This window comes from Hyperolius riggenbachi, chromosome 5, assembly GCF_040937935.1.
Source record: "Hyperolius riggenbachi isolate aHypRig1 chromosome 5, aHypRig1.pri, whole genome shotgun sequence".
In the NCBI taxonomy this organism is placed as follows: domain Eukaryota; kingdom Metazoa; phylum Chordata; class Amphibia; order Anura; family Hyperoliidae; genus Hyperolius; species Hyperolius riggenbachi.
In genome coordinates, this window is record NC_090650.1 from 308,476,213 (window position 1) to 308,498,987 (window position 22,775).

At 44.4% G+C, this 22,775-nt stretch overlaps 1 protein-coding gene across 5 annotated transcripts in view; it reads right to left on the reverse strand.

Moving 5' to 3' along the window:
• ANKRD12 (ankyrin repeat domain 12) overlaps window positions 1-15,514 on the reverse strand; it is a 234,739-nt gene extending 219,225 nt beyond the window's left edge. For 4 of the 5 annotated variants that reach the window (XM_068237179.1, XM_068237175.1, XM_068237181.1 and 1 more), the window contains exon 1: window positions 14,746-14,926. The gene's annotated coding sequence lies outside the window, so the exon portion shown is untranslated. Of the gene's footprint in view, window positions 1-14,745; window positions 14,927-15,237 lie in introns of those variants that run through there. The other variant, XM_068237176.1, reaches the window with a different exon arrangement.
• Window positions 15,515-22,775: the final 7,261 nt, after the last annotated feature.

Consider the following 22,775-nt stretch of genomic DNA (forward strand, 5'->3'; position numbering starts at 1 on the left):
TAAGGAAGCTTTACGCAATAGACAATGGAGACAAAAATAAAGCCAATGAAGTAGAATTACTGAAAAATATGAAATTGCTGAGCGGCCAGTTCAAAAGCTGCAGAAATAATTCAAGGACGTACAACAGCTGCAGTACCCTGCAAGTGCAAGGAAACAAAACACGAAGGTTCTGACTGTAGCAGGAAATATGGTTTCACAAAGCAGCAAAAAAAGAAAAAAAAAAAAAAAACACAGATTTAACATAGCGTTTCTCAAATGAACACACTGAAAATTGCACAAACAAAACATTTGACATTATGTTTCTAAATATTTGACACACTGCAATTCGTCACCATGTTTTTATAACTAGATGTACAGTACACGCATCTCAAAGTAATTAATACACAACAGACGATCTGAAACCCATAAGCTCTGTGCAGGTCAGAATCACCTTTATATGCGCAAGAATTTATACTATCAAACACCATCTAGACTGAGAAACATCCTTCATAGATTTCTTTCATGAAAAATGAGGAGTCGAAAACCATCATAAAAAATATGCCGAGCATAAATGTGCAGCAATGAAAATTCTAGGGAGATTCAGAACAAAAGAATACTTGCATTCACATCAGGTAGCTTATCCAGTGGACAAAGCAAATCAGGTTCACTGTAAGACATTCTGTTCTGAACTGCTACGCTACAAATATCAATTGAAGGAATAGAAACAAAAATATATAATAAATAATATCTATCTTATCTATCTTTGATACACATACCCAAAGTATCCATTCAAATATATTTTCACACTGAAGACTCCTATTGTGAATAACATGATATTAGGGTCATTTTATTTCTCCCATAAAGAAAATAGAACAGCAAAAATATTGTTGAAACCCTAGTATTCCTACATTCCAATTTCAGGTGGAGAGATTTTCTGTAAGGGGTCCAACTACAAAAAGGTAAAACCTTAAACATTCAGCATCTGAAATTTCCACAGGTCTAAAACTAATTTTGCTTTCATTTCAACCCTTTCAACGGCGATTTCGGCAAAACGCTCAAGCGCTAGCGCTTTTTAAAGCGCTAGTGCCATACTACCCTTTGGGCCTGTTCTCACTTGGGCGATTTGCGTTAATCGCCAGCGATTAACGCAAATTTGTATCCTGCACCATTTTCAGGAGATTTCCTGGCAATCGCATTTAATGCTATAGAAGCACTAATCGGGGAAAAAAAAAAAAAAAAAAATCGACAAAGTGTGAATGCTGATTTTTTGCGTTAATCGCCAAAGCAATGTAGAAAGATCCAGCCGGCACCATCCAGTATTTTCAATGCTCTTATTTCATTCAATGACCGTCATATAAACAATGCGACGTTTCGGAGCAATCTGCCCCTTTATCAAGCCATGACAGTCTCAGAATACAATGTGCAACAGACATCTTATACAGTACATCATTTCAAATTGACCTATCACAAGGCCCCAGAATCTAAGGAGCCACTCACACTCCGCCATGTCAAAGGCGGTCCTGATAGGAAACTTATTCTAAATAAAGCGAACCAATGAGCAAGAAAGACTCACCAGCGTCATGTCCTCAACCGCGCACACACCAAAAGACTCAGCCCCTCCCGACGTCAGAGAAGATGGAACCACCCATCGGTTATGCGGACCTGATGGGGAACGCCGACAGAGCGGGGCGAAAGTGCAACGTCACAGCGTTGCCAGTGGAAGCGCATGAAAGATTCATGTGCCTCCTGAACGGCAAGATGTAAACATTGCCTACGCCAGCTGGTCACGTGGGACCCGCCCACCAATCAGCTGGCCTTTAGTCTCCCTGTATAGCCCAACGGCAGAAGCCGTGTTGCTATAGTGATGGAAAGCTAGGGGCTGGCGGTGTGTGAAACCGAGGTAGCACAACACTAGCAGCTGGAAGCCTAATGTAATCCACAGTATACTGTATGATATATAGAAATATAGAAAAGCCACTAGACAGAATACATATGCTATATAGGGATATGATGACAAACACAGTAAAACAGAAAATGATAAGGAATCATTCTCTAACGGTGATAAATCATATTCTCTATTCAGACCACGTGGTTCAATTGCATCAAGTATGCGTATCCAGAACGCCTCACGTAGCAACAGCCGCCTCTGTCTATCTCTACCACGTTTTAGTAACGGAACGCTTTCAATAATCTGACAGCGTAATTGGCTAACATTGTGGTTGTTTCTAACAAAATGACAGGCGACTGGTTGCTCAATGAGGCGCTCACGGATTGCATGTTTATGTGCAGATATTCTGGTTTTAAACTTCTGTGTCGTCTCTCCCACATATAATAGGCCACATGGGCACTTAAGAATATAGGTACCATATTTGGAATCACAATTATAGATGCCCCTTATATTGAACCTTTTACCTGATCTAGGATGAGTGAAAACATCACTCCTAATGACAGAGCTACAGTGTACACAGCTCAAGCAAGGGTACATGCCTTTCCGAGACCCCTCAGGGGGCCGTACTACTTGTCCCTAAGTGTAGGGGCCCGCTTGTAAGAAAAAAGTGGAGGTTGGTGGAACTCAGGGATATGAGGAAAAGACCAAAAGCAAGAGCAGACCAACGTTTTTTAAATTATACTAGCAATGTTGTTACTGTACACATTAAATTGTGTAACAAATGGTATGCGACTGCCGGTCCTATTCCTCAATCCCCGGGAAGTACATGTTGCCGAGCTACGCGCCTCTGTAACCAGGCCAATAGGATAGTGTCTGTCCAGAAATTTGTGTTATCTCATTGAATCTTAACTCACGTCTGTCCCCATCACCCACTATACAACCCACCCTCTGAAATTGAGATTTAGGAATAGATTTAATTGTATTTCTAGGGTGGAAGCTATCATATGATAAGATAGCATTCTTATCTGTGGGCTTGACATACAGATCAGTGCTAAGGTTGCCTTCAGAGAGTATAACCATAGTGTCTAAAAAATTAATTTGACACATATCACAGTGGGAGGTAAGTAATCGCTTTACACTGTCTATGGAGCGCCCCCACAAATTGATCTAGAGTCCAACGTGGCCCTGCCCACACGCAAAACACATCATCGATGTATCTAAGCCAACATCTGGCATATTTTTTAAATAAACTATGATTATAGACAAAAGTCTCTTCATAGTCATTCATGAATATGTTTGCGTAGGACGGGCCACATTGGACCCCATCGCTGTCCCTTGTACCTGCAAGTAAAATTTGTTATTAAAAACAAAATAATTACAGGTAAGTACGATTGTAAGCAGATCCACAGTGAACCTAAGCTGTTTGTCATCAAAATCAGAAGCAATAAATAGCGCATGTCGGACAGCCTCCACACCCCCATCACGAGGGATGGCGGTGTAGAGGTTCTCCACATCCAACGTCACCAATAGACTATCCTCAGGTATAACGTCTAAGCTTGATATGATCTCTAGAAACATAGATGTATCCTTAATGTATGACTTCTGTGCTACAACAAATGGTCTCAAAAGGAAATCCAAATATTTAGCAATAGGAGATAAAATTTAATCGATACCGGCCACAATAGGTCGGCCTGGTGGATGTTGTAACCTCTTATGGATCTTGGGGCATAGATATAAACATGGGGTTTTAGGATATTCCATCTGGAGGAACTTGGCCAATTTGTCATCAATAATAGATTTCTCAACTGCTCGATCCAATACAGAATCAATTTTCCTTTTAATATCTGTGATGGGGTCACAGGGTAAACGGGTATAGGTGGTTTCATCATTAAGTTGCCTAGCTGCCTCATCTAGATAATCTGAGGTATCTATTATCACCACTGCGCCCCTTATGTCCTCAGGTTTTATAGTTAAAGAATTGTTAGCAGAAAGTACTTTCAATGCTCTTCTTTTCTCTAATGTAAGGTTATGACGGATATTTAGGCCCAAGTAGTTGGATCGAAAAAGTTCATCTATTTCTTTTTGTACCGTAGTAGCAAAGACATCTATAACCTGACAAGATGGAGGATTAAAACGACTGGGGAGTCTAAGTGAGGTATCCCCCAGTCTGAGCATACTTGGGTCATCCTGTTGGGAACCACCAGCCATAGCCACAAATCTAGATTGAGCAAAGTAATGTTTAAGCTTAAGACGTCTAAAGAAACGCTGGAGTTCAATATCAAGGCTCAAAGGGTCAGGCCAATGGGTAGGGGCAAAGGAGAGTCCCTTATTCAATAGCATATGTTGTGACTCAGATAGTGTATAAGAAGAAATATTGACAACTAGGTTGTGGGTGGGCCTCGTTTCTGCCTGGGCCGCTGACGCAACCTTTCCTTTATGCCGCCTACGTCTGCCCCCCCCCCTCCCCCCTTGTTCGTCCTGACTGGACTGATTGTCCGTAGAGTCTTCGGGAGTGCTGACCGGAAGGAAATCCGAAGAGCCTCCGAGGTTAGGGTCAGTCGGTGGCGTAATAGGTTTCGGTGTACCTTTGTGGATACGTGGTGGGCGTGGTCTTGGTAAGCGTTTAAACGGTTGTTGCCAAACATACACGTAGCCCGTAGTGTAATCGCCAAAGCAAAACGCAAGCAAAAGCGCTAGCGTTTTGCAAGTGTGAATGGGGCCTTATAAATGAATCCATGTAGCATGGACAGATTTCCCCTTACTACTGGTTTTGTAACATACTTGTACACTATATAGTGTTCAATAATCACCTTGAGGACCAAAGGAAATGCTGAAATCAATTGAATCACACAGAATAAACCAAAAAATACTATAATGTAACCAGCACTTTACAGCAAAGTAGTTAAATTGGACGCAAGATGTGCCTAGTGCAGATAAAATAGTGGGCAACCACCACAGCCGAATTGCTAATCACAGTTATTAACATAGGTGTCCATGGCAGCACCCATATAAATGGTAGTTATGGTTAGGCATTCAGGATGATGGATTTGCTTGTGGTTGGGTTGGCGGGTCTTTAGGGTTAGGCATCGGCAGGGGGCCTTAGGGTTAGGCATTGAGAGAGAGGGCTCGTGTCAGGGTAAGGTTAGGTTTGGCCATAGTAAAATATCGGTAAGGATTAATGCAACATCTAGTGTGGCTGACACCTGCTCAGGTGCACTTGCACAGATTGGGCACCAACCCATCACTCATTCTTAACGTTTGCAGCTGCCTGCAAGCATCTAGCAGATCCACAGGTACAGTGGACAGGAAGTAGACACTCAACTGTCCAGTGTGAAATGGAATTGCTACAATAGTCATATTGTATGACCATCATAGTCAAAGGCCTGTTTTTGGGGAAGCCAATTAACTGATCTATGTTTAGATATCTTGGGCCACATACACACATTGGACCATAGTCTTTTGAAAATTAAAGATCAGACCAATTTTACCCCCTTCCATGTAGTATGAGAGCCATACTTACAGAGTCTATTCTATGGAGCTAAACTCCCCATCAGACAGAAATCTTTGCAAGATGCTGCACACAAAGATGCTGTAGACATTCAAAAGATCAGTATTTGGAAAAGATCTGTTCCTGCAAAATGCATTCATAAGGCCCATACACACGTCAGACTTTTGCGGACGGGTCGTTTGAACGTCCCGTCGTTCAGTAGTCCGCACGCCAAATCGGGCGTGTGTACAGACTGTCGTTTGGGTGATAAGACTGAGTTTGAGCAATCCGCCCGGCGGATCGCTCAAAACCAGTCTTTTCACCCGAACGACAGTCTGTACACACGCCCGATTTGGCGTGCGGACTACTGGACGGGACGTTCAAACGACCAGTCGTTCGCAAAACTCCGACGTGTGTATGGGCCTTTAGTCTATGATATCTGCAGATCTCATACACACCTTGTTTAACAGACATTCATCTGCGGATCTTCAGATCTGCAGATAATTGTCAGATATGCAGATAAATGTCTGTTAAACAAGGTAAAACAAGGTGTGTAAGAGGATCTGCAGATATCATAGACTATGAATGCATTTTGCAGGAACTGATCATTGTCCAATCGATTTCTGTTCACTTCAATAGGAAGTCAATCAGAAAATGCTTGGAAATCGATCGGAAAGCAAATCGAATATGTTGGAAATAATCGATCTGACAGTAAATCGGCCAGAAAATCTCAGTGTGTACCCAGCATTAGATTTAATCCCAGCACTGCAAGACGAGAGGTTGGTGTTATCCACTACACCAACATGCCAATCAATTTTGCAAGGTTTATCAACTAAAAGTACCTGAGAGCAGTGGTCAGTTTTTTCAAATGCACTGTGGGTCAAAGACTTCATTGCTTTGTATCAAGCCAGCAGGGAAATGGTTTAAGTCAGGCCCAGAGCGATCTTCACTGCCCATTTGCTTCTCATGAACTTGCATAGACATATCTACACCACTGAAGCAATGACTGGTTAATACCCCTCAAAATTACAATTCTGTTCCCAACAGTAATTTGATAGAAGCTGAACTGCTACTCTGCCAGCTTTGTGCTGCCTAATCAAGAACAAGACCATGCAGGTGTGGACTCCTCACTGCTCCTCCCTCAGCCCACAAGGAAAAAATGACCACTGCTACAGATAACACATTTTATGTCTTCACAACATATACTTCAAAATGAGAATATTGATAAGTATATAATTTGTATAAAGATTGGAGATTGACCAATGCAGTTACAGACGATTATGACGGATGCAATTTTAATTTGCAAATCAGTTTCAACTTGGAAAAAATTATCTCACTGGTAATAGTCTGGTGGAGCAAGTCGGGAATGTAACGTTTATGGTGAAAAACAAATGCTAGAGAGGAAAGCATTGGCATTGTCTGTGCTCTTTGATTGCTATACGGTATAGTCAAGATTTCTCTGATTTTAAGACAGGGATTATTCAAAAAGCACTAAAGGTGGAAAGTCAACTCCATGCCAGATACCACATTAGGCACGAGCCAAGTAGCATGATTGCAGAAACAATCGCAGGAAGCACGAGCCAATGCCATGTCAAACTGCTGCTGGCGCGCTTACTGCTATGATATGCCATTTCATCCTTTCTATGCGGCATTCATGCCCGAGTTGCATTGTCTCTAAATGCTCGCCTGGAGAGACAAGGAACACACCCCCTTTCTTCCCTCTGCTTTACATCATACAACCCAATTCAGACATGTAACGGACCTGACAAAAACACAATTCTTCTACATGCATGTCCACATACTAGACCTTCGCTTGTAAGTATCTGAAGCAATAAATATTCACAAGAAGATAGAATACAATACCATTTCACATTACGGACAAAAATAACTGAAGTACTAGGAAGTCTAAAGCTTTAGGAATAATCCTTATACTGGGATGAATAACTGATCTATAATATAAACAGGAAATATATACCCAACTATAACTGTACATATTTACATCATGGGTAGGTTGTGTACGTGATAAAAAGGAAAGTAAAAGCACAGAACATGGAGGTTGGGCTGTAACAGCAGCCTGGAGCGATAGCAATGCAGGCAGATGGGCAGTGACACATCCAGCAGCCATTCCTGCTGCTCTTTCATGACCAATCCTCGGCAACAAAACACCCCGCACAGCCACAACACTACCTCACTGGCACAAACAAATCATCCCTCTGTGTAAAAGCGTACTGAATACAAATAGAACTTTACCTCTCCAGACAGAGATCTCATAGTAACAAAAAAAGGAGGCTGAAACCTGTGCTAGCTTATGATGCCAAGGATGACATCTGTCATTTTCACCTACAGACAAATAGGTTGAAACTTCTGAACTCTAGTGACCTGGACCCCCCAGGGACAAAACACTGCCAGAGACATCAGACCTCAGAAAAGAAAGCACTATGTATGGAAGAGTAAAAAGTTAAGAAGAAAAAAAAAAAAACCTAGGACAATTTACTGATGTATAAAAAGGTTGGTAGTTTCACTGAAATAGGTTAGAAACTGCACAATATTTTCTACAAAGAAAATATTTAACAAAATATTATACCTATCAAGACAAGCAAGCATCGATGGTTTTCCAAATGTAATATTGCACACTAAAATATCACAAACACTACACAGCCAAAACTTGAAAAACAATCCAACACTGTGTAGATCCCTTTGCTCAGATAAAACAGCCCTGACTAATTGAGCATCACACATTTGCTCAGCTGAATTCAGAGCAGGGGGAATTTAAACACCAAGTCAATCAATGCATGGAACCCTTTGTCTTGCTCCTCATAACTGAACATTTTTTGCAGTGCTGCAGGGCTCAGTAACCTGCTGAAAAGGCCACTTCCATCATGTAATACTGTTGCTATGAAGGGATACATAGTATACAACCATCTTTAGATAGTATGTGTCAATGTAACATCCACATGAATATCCAAGGCCCAAGGTTTACCAGCAGAAAACTGAAGTGCATCACACAGCCTTTCCCAGCATGCTATATCTTCTTGCATCCTACTGCCATTTTATCCCCAGGTGATCAACACATACACCTGGTCCATCCACATGGCCTGAGGGCCCGTTTCCACTGGCACGGAATCTGCAGAGTTACCCCGCAGGCAAATCGCATGGGGAAACTCTGCCATAGGGATGAATAGCACCACCAGTCGAATCGCTTGTACTAGCGATTCGGCCGGCATCTCCATCCGAATGGTACGGGAGGCTGCAAATCCCATAGCCATGCATGGCACGGCTGATGGGATTAGTCTGCGTACCCGCAGACCCGGAATTGCTGACGCGCGTGGCACAAGTGGAAACGGGCCCTAAAAGGAAGTGTGATCCAGCAGACTAGGCCACCCTCTTCCACTGGTCCATTGTTTTTTTAGTTCATATTTCCACTAATGGCTCTTCTGACAGAACAGTGGTTGGCATGGTGACGGGTCTGCAGCTTACCAAGCTGTTCCACACTATTCTGACACCTCTCATTGCCAAAATTAAGATTTCCAGCATCTTGAGCTACAGTGGCTGGATAATGTACTGGTTAAGGGTTCTGACTGACATGGAAAACCAGGGTTCGAAACCAGGCTAGGGTCAGTACCTATTCAGTAAGAAGTCCTTGGGCAAGACTTCCTAACACTGCAGTCCCTTGAGCGCGCCCTAGTGGCTGCAGTTCTTGAGCGCTTTGAGTACAATAGGAGAAAAGTACTATGCAAATGATAGGATCATCATCTTTGGAATCAGATTGGACGAACTTGTCTTTGTTCCCAATGTTAATCAATGAGCCTTGGTGCCGAAGACCCCGTTGCTGGTTCACTTTTCATTGGACAGTATCAGTAGATCCTATTCACTATATACTGATTACACCTGCCATTTTGGAGTTGCTTATTTGGCCCTTTATAAATTCATTCAGCTCCTTAGGCATTTCAACACACATACCATTCACTTGCTGCCTAAAGCTACATACACACGCGAATTAGGCGACCGATAAGGATCACATCGGTCAAGAATCTAGAATAGATCGAGCATGCCTACAGCAGAAAGCATGGCACATCTTTAGCGACCACCATTGCCCAAGAAGGCCGATTGTAATGTTCTCCCCAATCACAGGAAACTGCTCCATTATACACCACTTGCAGTCGTCGTCCCCCCCCCCCCACTCATCATGGCAACAGACATCGCTACAGCACTAGACCCCAAACTGTTGCCTGGGGGAATTGATCCCAATCTCTGCTGGGCAACAGTCCTCAAATGTATGTACAACGCGTAGGATATCCCACCTTTTGAGAGGTAATTTTATAAATTAATGAGATACTTGTTTCACTGATCAGTGGTTCCAATACTGTAAAGGTGGCCATACATCAATTTAACAGCCAATCAACCAAAAGACAGATCGCATTCTGATCAAATAGATATTGGCTGCCATAAACAGCAGGCCGATGCATGCACGAGTTCAGGGTGAAATCTTTCAGGAGTCGACCTAGTGATGCGGCCTCATCGCCCCTGGCCGTGCCACCCCAAATGTAGAAATATCACCCGGTTACTGTGCATTAATACTTTACCTGTCTGGTGTCAACCACTGTCTCTGCACTCTTCATCCTCATTTGCCCCCCACATGGTTGCCAGTGACACACACAGACATGTAAAGTATTAATATAAGGGAGCATGTGGGGATGTTCCCTTCACAATCGTCAGTGATTATCGCACAGCATTACCACCCTTCACCCGATAGAGCATGCCGGCCCCATATTTGCCAACATGTCCGATCAACACATGCAAACAATTTTGCCCTGGAATTGGTCAAACTATCATTCTTGGCAGCACCGATGTTGAATCTGATTGTTAATTGGCCAGCTTAAGGGTTCTGTCATTAACAGCTGACAGCGGTACAGTTTACAACCAATCAGCCCCTCCTGTTTATCTGCCCGTGTTGGCACCCAGCTGCAAGCCTCCAGCACAGGTTGCAAACCTATATAGTACATCTGAGCAGACAGCAGCGAGATTTGGTAGTTCTTTATCAGACAGCAATCACACCGCATGTCAATCACTGACATGCATAGTTATAAATGCTCTCATGGCTTCAGTATAGTGCAACTGGAATGTGCTCAATCCTGGCACCTGAAAGGCGGGGAAATCACGATGTTTTGTTGCCACATGAAGGAGACTTGCATTAACTGACCTAACACACTTTTGCTGCCACAACAGCAACAGATTTTTTTTTGTTTGTAGTTGACCCATATTGGCCTGCAATGCCCTTGTAACATCAACGGTTCAACTGCTCAATTTTTTGGATCCCTAAGACTACAACAGCTGCTCATAAACTAATGCTCCCAAAATAATGCAAAACATCTTCTGGACTGGGTAAAATGTGCACCAAAAACCATTGTCAAACAAGCTTCCCCTCAGTATTTTTTAAAAAACTGTAAACTGACAGGCCTGGTAAAGGCTCTGTCAGACAAGCATGCTGGTAGGAGCTATAAAATCTTTCAGTGTCTTTTTCCCACCACAGAAGAAAAAAAACAAAAAACCTTTGTAGACTATAAGAAGGATGTATCATAATTCTTCAAGACGTTTGTGCTCAGCAGAATATCTAACGATGCAAATGTCTGATGAACAGGAAGTGGGCATCAACGGCAAAAATCGGGACCAGCTGACTAGTAAAGGTGCCCATACCATACATTATTCAATTTTCCTGCTTGTTTGCCCATTAGAGCTAATCATTTTTTGGATCGGGGAAGACTAGATTATGTTTCATTCTGCGTGATCAATGGAATCTGTCAACTACAGCAGTGGTCCCCAACCTTTTCCGGCCCGGGGAACACTTTGACCAATTTTTTCTCTGGGGAACAGCGGGAGGGGGGGGGGGTGCGCGACCTAGTGGACAGTGTCGTGCGCAGCGGGTTATGGGGGGCTGGGGTGCGGCTGCATAGCTAGCATAGTTGCCCCAGTATAGGGAGTTTAGTTACCCCAGTATAGCTAGTATAGTGCCCCAGTATAGTGCCCAGTATGGGTAGGTAGTGCCAAGTATAGCTAGTATAGTGCCCAGTATGGTGCCCAGTATAGCTAGCATAGTGCCCAGTATAGCTAGCATAGTGCCCAGTATAGCTAGCATAGTGCCCCGTATAGCTAGCATAGTGCCCCGTATAGTGCCCAGTATATCTAGTATAGTGCCCAGTATAGCTTCCTAGTATGGGTAGGTAGTGCCCCTCCCCCTTCCGCTCCTGTTACCTTATGAGTGGGCGGCCGCTTGTCCGATTAGATTCCCCCGTAGCCGCTCTCCTCAGTGGCATCTCCTATTACAGCAGCGCGCTCGGCGGCTGCTGTGATGAGCAGGAAGCGGTACAGTGGCTTCCTGTAGCGGCGATATGCATCGCCGTTACCATGGGAACCGATGTACCGCTTCCTGGTCATCACAGCAGCCGCCGAGCGAGCTGCTGTAATGCTGAGGAGAGCGGCTACGGGGGAATCTAATCGGACAAGCGGCCGCCCGCTCATGATAAGGTAACAGGAGCGGCGGCCACGGGGAGGGGAGGAGCGAGAGGCCAGACCTGCCGCGGCCCGGTGGTTGGGGACCCCTGCCGTACAGCACACCAGGCAACATCTCGTGGCAACAGTGGTTGAAAAACACTGAACTACAGAATGTCTGGTCAAATCAAACAAACTACTCAACCAGGCATCATGGAAATATTGGTTGATCATACAGGAATCCGCTACTGTTCACATGATTTCGATTAACAGAGTTTATTTTTGGTTACAGAGCAGAGAGGCTCAACATCATTCAGCTGGATTAGTGAGGGCGAGTCACATAAGATCTTGCTTGTAGTGTGGGTCACTAGTCAATCCACCACAGTCATTGATCAAATAAAGTCAGCTCCCTCGATTTCAAATCAAGTAATGTATGGAACTGATAAATTTACACAATGGCTGACTACTACTGGCTGTCAGATGGCCATTATCACTTTAATTACCAGATGAACGGATATTTATGTAATCACCAAACTTTTGCCTAGAACTGTCCCCAAGTGGTTAATTCAGCAACAATCTGAACTAGGAAGAACAAAAACAACAACAAAAAATAAAATGCAGCGTTTAGAGAAGCTGCCCAAATCAACCTTTCATGGGTCACTAAGGGTAGGAACACACTAGGCAGAATCGCATACGTTTTCCACCCATATCGGAAAACACATATGCAATTCTGCCTAGTGTGTTCCTACAATGAAACATTGCCAGTGAAATGCTAATGTCTAGCTCATACAAATTACTGGTATGTTATTGTATGAAGCTTGGAGCTGGACCAATCTAAATCTTCTACCACATTTGACCAATCCAAGCCATACAAAGCGTAAATAAACGGACACTTTGGCAGCTAGTACGGTTGAGGTGAGCCAGCATGAAAGTCCATAGGGAACAGTTAGGGCTGGTTCACACTGGCATAAAAAAAAAAAAAAAAAAGTCAGTTTACCGGAGACTAAAGGATGTGATCAGATCCTATGTTAACTACTAGAAACCATTCACATTGCTCTGTTCAGGCCATTCGGGAAAGCAAGTTTCAGATGGCTGATATTAATGCGGATTGATTGGATGTATCGCATTGACCGCATGCTAAAAGAATGGAGGAAACCGGATGCCTAATGGATCAGTTTTTGATCTGGGCAGTGTGAACTAGCCCTTCTCCAATTACAACAATGTCTACTTGAAGCATTCTAATTGGCCAAATAGTGAGGGGGTATTATTACTGACACCTAGCAATCCAAGAGATTTCTGTCCACCCAATTGCGTGACAGAGATAGATCTATATCCATCTATCTTCTTCCCGCTGGTTGTTTCTACGGGGCAGTAGGCTTCATAGTGTTTGTTCCCATAGTCCCAATTTCCACTAGGGCTGAATTGGGCTTGAATCTGCAGCGTTTCCCCAAATGCGAGTTGCACGGGGAAACGCAAACCATGTAGCCAATGACTTCCCATCACAATTGCTTGCCATTGCAAATCTGGAAGGCATGCTGCCGCAGCATGCACCCCAATCACCAGCCGTGCATTACAGGGCCCTATGCAGGTACAAAGTGTAGCAATGTGGTCTTAGAACCATACTAATGGAAATCCAACTGAACTTGAGGTCCATAAAATAAAATTAAAAGAAATCATAAACAGAAGCCATAAACCTCTTTAAAGTACACCAGAATGGCATTTACCACATAAATTGTGGCCTGGTGTGTGTGTGTGTGTGTGTGTGTGTGTGTGTGTGTGTGTGTGTGTGTGTGTGTGTGTGTGTGTGTTTTTTGGGGGGGGGGAATTGGGATAAGGGGTTAGAAAACAACACAGGCCACAAGTGCCGTTTGATAGCCCTATTTTAGTGGGCAGTACTACAGGCATATAACATCTCTTTCTGCAAACAAAACGTAAGCATTCTCACAGGTGGCCTTTGAACAAGAAAGGCTCAGGGCTTCTTGTTTATAAATACAAATAAAGACAAAGGAAAAATACAAAGCAATTAACACAAATGCACTGCATACAGGTGCCCAGGATATGTATTTATTTTATTCCCACATCACAGAATAAAGGTCCTAATGACATCTACTGAAAACACAGCTCACAAAGTCCACCACTGGTCTAGACAAGACATGACAAGTAAAGCTGTCCAGGAAACCTGACAATTTAAAACACATCTACTAACATTTAAATAAAACAAAGTAACACCAATCTAAAATTTTACTTGCCAGGGTTTTCTTTTCCCATACAATGAACCTGAATTTCAGCAACCGTTGAACTAGAACTATGTGCAAGGTTAATCCAGTTGGTAAAGCCAATTTAATTAATCAAGCTGCCCTAGTAATCAGTCATTACCTTTACCAAACTAATTACCATTGCTCACATTTCTGGTTCAAACCTTTCCAATTCCAAGAGCACAAAATCTAGATGAATACTATTGAAAAAGGGTCCCTGATAGAAGTCCCTTTATGCACAGCTTTGTGAAGGGGGGAATAGGTCTCTAGATACAGCTTTCAGCCTACACACAGGCACAGCTCCAGAAGAGGAGCAGGGCAGCAATCGCAGGAGGCATAGGAGGACCTGTCTTCTATACTGGGGTGCATGACAGGTTTGGAAGGGGTGTTGATAGGACTAGCAGCATTGTGCCAGGGGAGACAGCCAAAGACTGGCAGGCCTGGGAATCCCACACGCACCGCACATACAGGCCTGCAGCAAGGGGCAAGCAGGCCGCTTCCTCCCGGGGACACCCTACTACAGAGAGAACAGAGCGCCTGCACCACATCACAAGGCTACTAGTGACCCCAATGACGTGCCCCCTCCCCCTGTCACCCTCCCCCCGTGCTGGGCCTGAATTCCCCATGTCACCCGCCTCCTCGCTGCTCACCTGCTACGCCAAGCTTGTCTCCAGCCACCTCTTACACTCCAGAGCCTGGCCGTACTACAGAGCGCAGCCTGAAGTGGGGTGCTGAGTCTCCGGTAGCCTCCTCACAGCAGCGCTCACACCCCTCTTCTTCCCTCTGTCTCTCAGCGGCGCCCTCCTTCCCTCCCCCTCCTCCACAGCACACAGCCCTCAGCTACCCGAAGCGGATTGGCCACCTATCCGAAGCCCATGTGACTGCAGGCTTGCTCAGCGGATTGGGCCAGTTAGTGGGAGGGGCAACACCTGTCACTCAAAGCCATACATAACCGTACAGTCTGCTGCACTATTGTGCACTGTGAGAGTGACGGCTATTTACGCCAGCAGGCAGCTGCAGTGTCATCATCCCGTCATACGCAGCAAAGACAGCCATCCTACGACAGCTTACTAATGAAAGAAAAACTGCGCGTTTTGGCTAATGCCTCTATATCTGCCCGTACAGCCCCGCCCCCCACTTACGTCACGGAAAAGGCGGCTTCGACCCTTACAAGCTGGCAGTTGGAAACAGAACTGTAGCTGCTGATTGGTTGCTATGGCAGTGACGTCACCCGGCAACGGCTGCTCCTGGAAGAAGGTTCTCGAATTGCAGCAGGGAGAGGAAGCGAACGGGAGGCAGCGGGAGATGGCGGCGGAGGACGGCGACCACGTTGCTCTTCTGATCAGCTACGTGGCCACCTTTGTTGCCCCCAGATTCTTGTATGCCCGTTGCCATTTCCGTTTCTCTCTTCGCTATTGTTATGATGGCGCAGTGAGTATTGTCCGCCGAGTTGCTACAGCGCATGCGCCGGGCTAGGGGGAGTTGCTGTGACTTGCGAGCTGCGACAGTGACGAAAGCAGTTGTTTTGACAGTTCCATGCGGTGTGAGTGTTTGTAGTGATTTGGCCTGTTTAGCTAGTGTGATCAGTCCTGACCTGCAGATGCGCGGTTACTGTAGTCTGCTTTCTGTAAGCTTGTAGTCCATTCAGAGGAGACCTATGCCATGTCTATTATGTTATGGTGCAGCTCCACTTTATTATTTCTGACAAGTCAACTGTATGCATTGCAGTTTCTTTTAATTTTTAAAAACAATCTTTAATGCCGCACACGATTACATGTTGATGAAATCAAATGCGAATAGAAAAACAGAGCCAAAACCAGTGCCTCTGTCAACTGCAATTTAGGCTACATTCACAATGGTGTGGCCTAATGGCTGCTTTGAAATGCAGCGTGCCGCTCTCTAATGCACCACTTATGCACATTCAGGTGAGGCGAGTGCGTTGTGGCATTGTAATGCATGCAGTGAATTACCACAAAACGCACACGTCAACAGTATGACAACGCATAGATAACGTGTGGTGCTGCTTTTCGTTCTGTTGCATTCCTGCTGTTGCAGGGAACCTAGCCTTAAAGGGAAGGTTCAGGGAGGGTGGGTAAAAAATAAAAATCAATTTCCACTTACCTGGGGCTTCCTCCAGCCCGTGGCAGGCAGGAGGTGCCCTCGCCGCCGCTCCGCAGGCTCCCGGTGGCCGACCCGACCTGGCCAGGCCGACTGCCAGGTCAGGCTCTTCTGCGCTCCAAGGCCCGGAACTTCTGCGTCCCACGCCAGCGCGCTGACGTCATCGGACTTCCGCCGGGCTGTGCTGCGCAGGCGCAGAACTACTGGCAGCCGGTCGGGTCGACCACCGGGAGCCTGCGGAGCGGCGGCGAGGGCACCTCCTGTCTGCCACGGGCTGGAGGAAGCCCCAGGTAAGTGGAAATTGATTTTTATTTTTTACCCACCCTCCCTGAACCTTCCCTTTAAAGTGAACTTTTAACTGTGAAGGAAAAAAAAGTTCACTCACCTGGGGCTTCCCCAAGCCCCCTGCAGCTGTATGGTGTGTCAAGTGCGTCATGCGCAGTACGCTTGCACCTGCACATGACGTGCTTGACGGCAGGGAAGGCGAAGAAGAGGACACGTTGCCAGTCGGCCGAAAATGAAACTAAGCCGCGGGGGACCGGATGACTCTTGAGGAGCTGCAAGGGCACAGGACAGCTGCAAGGGGCTTGGGGAAGCCCCAGGTGAGTGAAACTTTTTTTTTTTCCTTCACAGTTAGGCAGGGGTCACACTTGTCTTTCAGTTTCTACACTTTTCAGAAAACTGAAAGACAAATGTGACCCCTACCTTACAACAGCTAATGTAATTTATAGAGAAAACTGACAAATTGCGTAAGATGTCAGTTTTTTTTCTGCATGCGAAATCTGCATTAAAGTGTGACCTAGCTCATTGATTAACATGAGTTCTCAGTTGAAGTCAGTTTTTCTGTGCAGAAAACGCGTACGAAAGCCGGTAAGTGTGACCCCTGCCTTAAGGTTCCCAATACTCAATCGATCTGGAAAGGATTGGATGTAATGGTGGATTTAAGGCAAATTAATAGTGCTTGGATTGGTAGAAAGCTAAAAGTGCCCATTATTGTGCCCCTGCAATAAATTATACATACCTGGGGCTTCCTCCAGCTCCCTCTGGCCTGATCTCTGCAACAGTGTCCTCTTCTCTCTCTCCGTTCGCCCGCAACTGGCCCCAGAAAATCCTCCAGTCCAGCCAGGCGCGCTACCGTCTCGCTCGCGTCACCAGGAGTGTTCTGCGCCTGCCTGCTGTTGGCCCTGGACTGGAGGACTTTGCTGGGCCAATAGCGGGCAAATGGCAAGAGAGAAGAGGACATCATGGGAGCGAGCGATCAGGCCAGGGGGGCTGGAGGAAGCCCCAGGTATGTATATTTCATTGCTAATCCCCATCTCGGGTTTCCTTTAAAGGTACAATTTTTAGTGAATTATCATATTTACAATCAGATTATTCCAATCATATTGGATGAAAACAGTGAGGCTGGTGGGCCCAATCATTCCTGACTGATTGCGATACTGATTGTTTGTTTCCTCAATTTGCTTGCATTTCAAGGTATTTACTCCTTAAAAGGACAAATATCAGTAAACATGATTTTTAAAACGGGATGGGAATAGTTTGTCTAGGTGTTCCTACATACTGCTGTGTATCCCCCCTAATCATGAGGGGAGGGGGGAATCCCTCTTGCTACATCTGTTACCTCTGTGTGTACTTTCTAGCTTTTGCATGTGACAGCACATCTCACTAACTGCATTTGGCCTGGAACCCACTAGCAGTACATTACTAAGCCATTTCTAAGCTCTTGTGATTTGAAAAGCTCTTACTTATGTAATGCTATAAGGGTGATTCCACTTGAGTGATGTGATTTTATAAAAATCACCCATAGCATTGCATTAGCAAAAGCTTTTCAAATCACTAGCGCTAAGGGCTCTTTCACATTAGACAACGCGTGCAGGAGCCGTTCTCCTGCACGCGTTGTCTGCCTGCAGCGTGTCGTCGGCTCGCGGGTGCGTTGGATGAAAAACTGCGCCCGGGTGCGTCGGAACCGCAACGCATAGAAACGCAGCGTCGGGTGTGAAAGGTAAAATGAAAGTGTGGACTTTCATCTCACCTTGGTTAACGCAAACGTTAGCCGTTTGCGTTAACGCACAAAATCTGCCCTAATGTGAAAGAGCCCTTAGAAAGGCTGCGAGAGGGTTTGAGCCCTTCCTCTCACTGAATGAGCTGTCCAGATAACGTGGGGCTTTCAGTGATGGCTGTAGTGTCTGAAAACTGGTGTGTAGCCTAAGCAGAAAGAAATGTATGTCTTATCTGCTGCATGGAGTAAAATAAACATTCTGTACTATTTGTGAAACCTGATACCAAGGCAGGATTTTCACTTTTTTTTTTCGGTCAAAGAAAATTATTTTGTTATCTTCTGAGCGATACAGAGACCAGCAGTGGCTGTGATGTTACATTTCAAATAAAAAAGACTCGCCTCTGCTAATGGATGCAGCTAAAATTGACACAAACCACAGTACAGCTTTTGGCTCCGATTTTTAACATGAAAAGTAGGAACATGCTTACACAGCCATTATATAATACTTAGACGGAATTTGTACATTGTACTTTTATAACACAAGCTTATTGATAGTTGTCCTTTGAAGTGTACCTGAAATGGGGATACAAAAAAATTATACATGCCTGGGGCTTCCTTCAGGCTGATCGCTCCCATGCAATTCTCCTGGATCCTCCACTATTCGGCCCGGTAATTCCTTCAGTTGGGGCCAATTGGAGTATGCGCAGTCCGGCTGCGCATTTGCCCCATCATGTTTCCCGGCCGTGCATGCGCAGTACACACCAAATAGCGGAGGATACAGGCAGCGCAGGAGGTTGGTGAGGGAGCAGACAATCTGAAGGGGGCGCACAGCCAGGCTGCACATGCATAACAAAGTGCTACTCTGCCAGTGTACCGGGCTATCTAGCAGGGGACTGGAGCAGCCCAGGGAGACGCTGAGGGAATGAACAGCCTCATGGGGACTGAAGGAAGCTCCCGGTAAGTATAAATCCTGAAACTTGATTTGTTTCAGGTACACTTTCAGAAGAGGGAAGCCTCTGTATCCTGTAGAGGCTTCCCATTATAACCTCCAGTCCCCCGTTGCCACCTGTGGGACCTTGAGTCTCGAATGCATGCAAAATCTCAATTTGTATGTGAATTGCTTGGCTGACTTCAGACCGGCATATACAGCAGTCTTAGCAGCAATATAAAAAAAATGTATGTATACTAGTTGTGCTTTTACATTTTTGATTTTTTTTCCAGACAATAAAACTCTTCAGGATATGTTGGCTTTGTATAGTGCAATGATATATTAGGCAAAGAAAAGTTCTTGTTACCACGGAAACTGGATATTCCATCTCATTTCACTGCAGCATGGAAGAGACTGGTTGCTAATTCACAACAAGAACATCTTCCTTTTAAACACTTTTTATACACGAGGCTGTAAAGTGAAACTTGCATAAAAACCTTGTACCCGTAAGATGACAGAGATTTCATTGCCATATACAACTATTATTTATAGTATATTGTATATGTCATTAATGTACAGCTGTCTTAAAATTAACCACAAATAAACAGTATTTGAAAATGGTACCTTCAAAGCCTGCATTTGTCCAGTACAGGTATTGTTTTTTACTTTCCGTTGATGCAAGTATAAATCCATAATCTTACTGAATTCAACACAATTACAGATTACACGTAAGAAACCTGGTAGTGACCCAGTTTTTGTATCACTTAATGGTGCAACTGGTTCAGTAGTTTTTTTTTTTTTTCAAATGAACATCAGTGTTTGGCTCCAGGTTTAATAAATACTCCTTCAGGGGACAGGGATCTTTCTGAACTCAGTTTGACTTTTGCAGCTTTTCTGAACTGGCAATCACATGTAGAGTTGTGGCTCATGAGAATCCATTTGAGCTGATAGCATCATAGTTGTTTATATTGCACGTACAGCATCTCCAACATGGTTTCAGGAGCAGTGTTCTGCCTGGGCTCTTTTAGCCGGGTGCTCCACCCGGCTAATTTTGTGGAACACCTGGCTGTCATCAGCTCACCTTCTCATCCTAAGGCCACATACACACATCAGACCATAGTCTTTTGAAAATGAAAGATCACAGACCAATCTTACCACCCTTCATGTAGTATGAGAGCCATACTCTACACAGTCTTTTCTATGGAGCTGAACTCCACATCAGAAAAAAATCTTTGCAAGATGCTGCACACACAGATGCTGTACAGACACAAAAGATCAGTATCTGCAAAAGATCTGTTCCTGCCAAAAATCCATCCCTGCAAATTGCAATGATAGTCTATGAGATCTGCAGATCATCATACACACATGATTTAACAGACATTAAGAGCTCGTGGAAAATTGTTTTTGTTAATTGCCTAAGGAAGCAGATGAAATATTATGCGAAACGCGTCACATTTTTGTGGAGTATAAAATTACATTTTTGCCTGAAATTGATACATCAAGTTTTCATTGGGGAGGTGAGTTCACCACTACCTTCAATTTGTAAGCTGTTTTTAGTGTATTTTAATCTTCCAGGTGCCTTTATTTTGTTACGTTATCGCTCTGCAATGCACAGATCTCTGGGTCATATGACTGAGGGTCCTTCAACACTGTGCAACATTGAGCTGCGATACCATCACAACAAAGTAAAAACGCATGTTAGCTGTGCGGTACAACCATATAGTGAAGCATATTTTACATTGTGTATAATTCACATGAAGTATGCTGAAAAAAAAGCAAATGGCTGTGGGAGTTTTAAATGTGCATTACAAATCAAGGACCTATGCAATCACTGTGTAACTTATAGATATTCATTATATATAGTTTCCGCTATGAAGCAAACCGGGATTTAAATAAGTGTGCTCCCACCCAGAGCCTGTACTGAAATGTAAAAAACTTTAAGGATACAAAATATAAAATTAGATGTTCAACAAGGAAATATCACATCATCCTATTTGTAATGTTGTCTCACTTAGTTCCAAATTACACTTTTTTGCAACTTTTTAGATGGCAGAGACCAGGCATAAGGCTTGTCCTGCTTAGGGGGCTGACCTGTACTTAACCCCCAGCCACCAATCATGGCTTTTCTTCCCAGCCAGCAGGCTGGATATTCTCCTGCTCTTTATAAAAGGATAAGAGGAATAATGTGCACAGAAGTGGGGATAGGGCCTTTTAAAACCGCCATTTATCACAATCTGAAAAGAGTGGGAAGAGTAGAAATACAATCCCTATTGCTGAACATGAATATACATAGTGGGGTATAAGGAACACAATGGCTTTATTTATTACCTCTGGCCCTGTCAAAAGCAACCATGTTGGTGAAACATATTTCACTCCTTTTGTATTTTTGTTGTTTGCAAGCAATGCAGTATGGGCAGGAGGAACAGAATGACAATGTAACAGAGTTATGGTAAACCCTTTTAATTCTCCCATTTTTGTTGCAAGAAAATACAGCAGCCTTTGGTTAGTAGAATGCCCTCTGTTTTTAAAGCATCTTTTGAATGATGTAAGGGTGTAACTTAGATGGTCCTTGAAAGGTTGCATGTGAACCCTGTATTAGTAGACATCTGAATAAGAAACCAAAGCAGGGAATTATGTCATATGTACTTAATGCTGCAGGCAGTCACTTCTGGCTGTGCATATGTAATCTGATGACAAGTACCTCTAATTAAAGTAATACAATTATAGAAATTCAGTAAAGGAACCTTTATACCTCCCCCATTCCAGGAAATAAGTTTTCTTTCAAGAGGATGCTAGTGTTTGGTGTATTGTGTGGGGTGGATCGCTAGGTTTGTTTTTAAGCCATGTGTGGGAAAGATCCAGTAGTTAGGCCTAAAAAGAGTTCATCTTGTTTCTGCTAGTCCAATTTGCCAAACAATGGCCTCAATTCACTAAGCTCATTTCCTGTCTTTAATAACGTTTCTATAGTTATCACCATGGTGACGAGGCATGTAGTATTCAGGAAACATTTTACCTCAGGCAAACCTAAAGTTAACTCTTCTGCCTTTAAGGTAACTCTTCAATCCTTAAAATAACTCCAGAATTCTAGACAGGCTGTACATTAATTGCATGTGAAAGTAACTACAGAGGAGGTAACTTAAAGGGATACTGTAGGGGGGTCGGGGGAAAAGGAGTTGAACTTACCCGGGGCTTCTAATGGTCCCCCGCAGGCATCCTGTGCCCGCGTAGCCGCTCACCGATGCTCCGGCCCCGCCTCCGGTTCACATCTGTAATTTCTGACTTTAAAGTCAGAAAACCCCTGCGCCTGCGTCGCCGTGTCCTCGCTTCCCCTGATGTCACCAGGAGCGTACTGCGCAGACACAGACCATACTGGGCTTGTGCTATACACTCCTGGTGACATCAGCGGGAACGAGGACACGGCAACGCAGGCGCAGGGGTTTTCTGACTTTAAAGTCAGAAATTACAGAAGTGAACCGAAGGCGGGGCCGGAGCATCGGTGAGCGGCTACGCGGGCACAGGATGCCTGCGGGGGACCATTAGAAGCCTCGGGTAAGTTCATTTTCCCCCGACCCCCCCCCCCCCTACAGTATCCCTTTAAGGAATGAAGAGATAAACTCTCACTGTGTGGAGGTAAG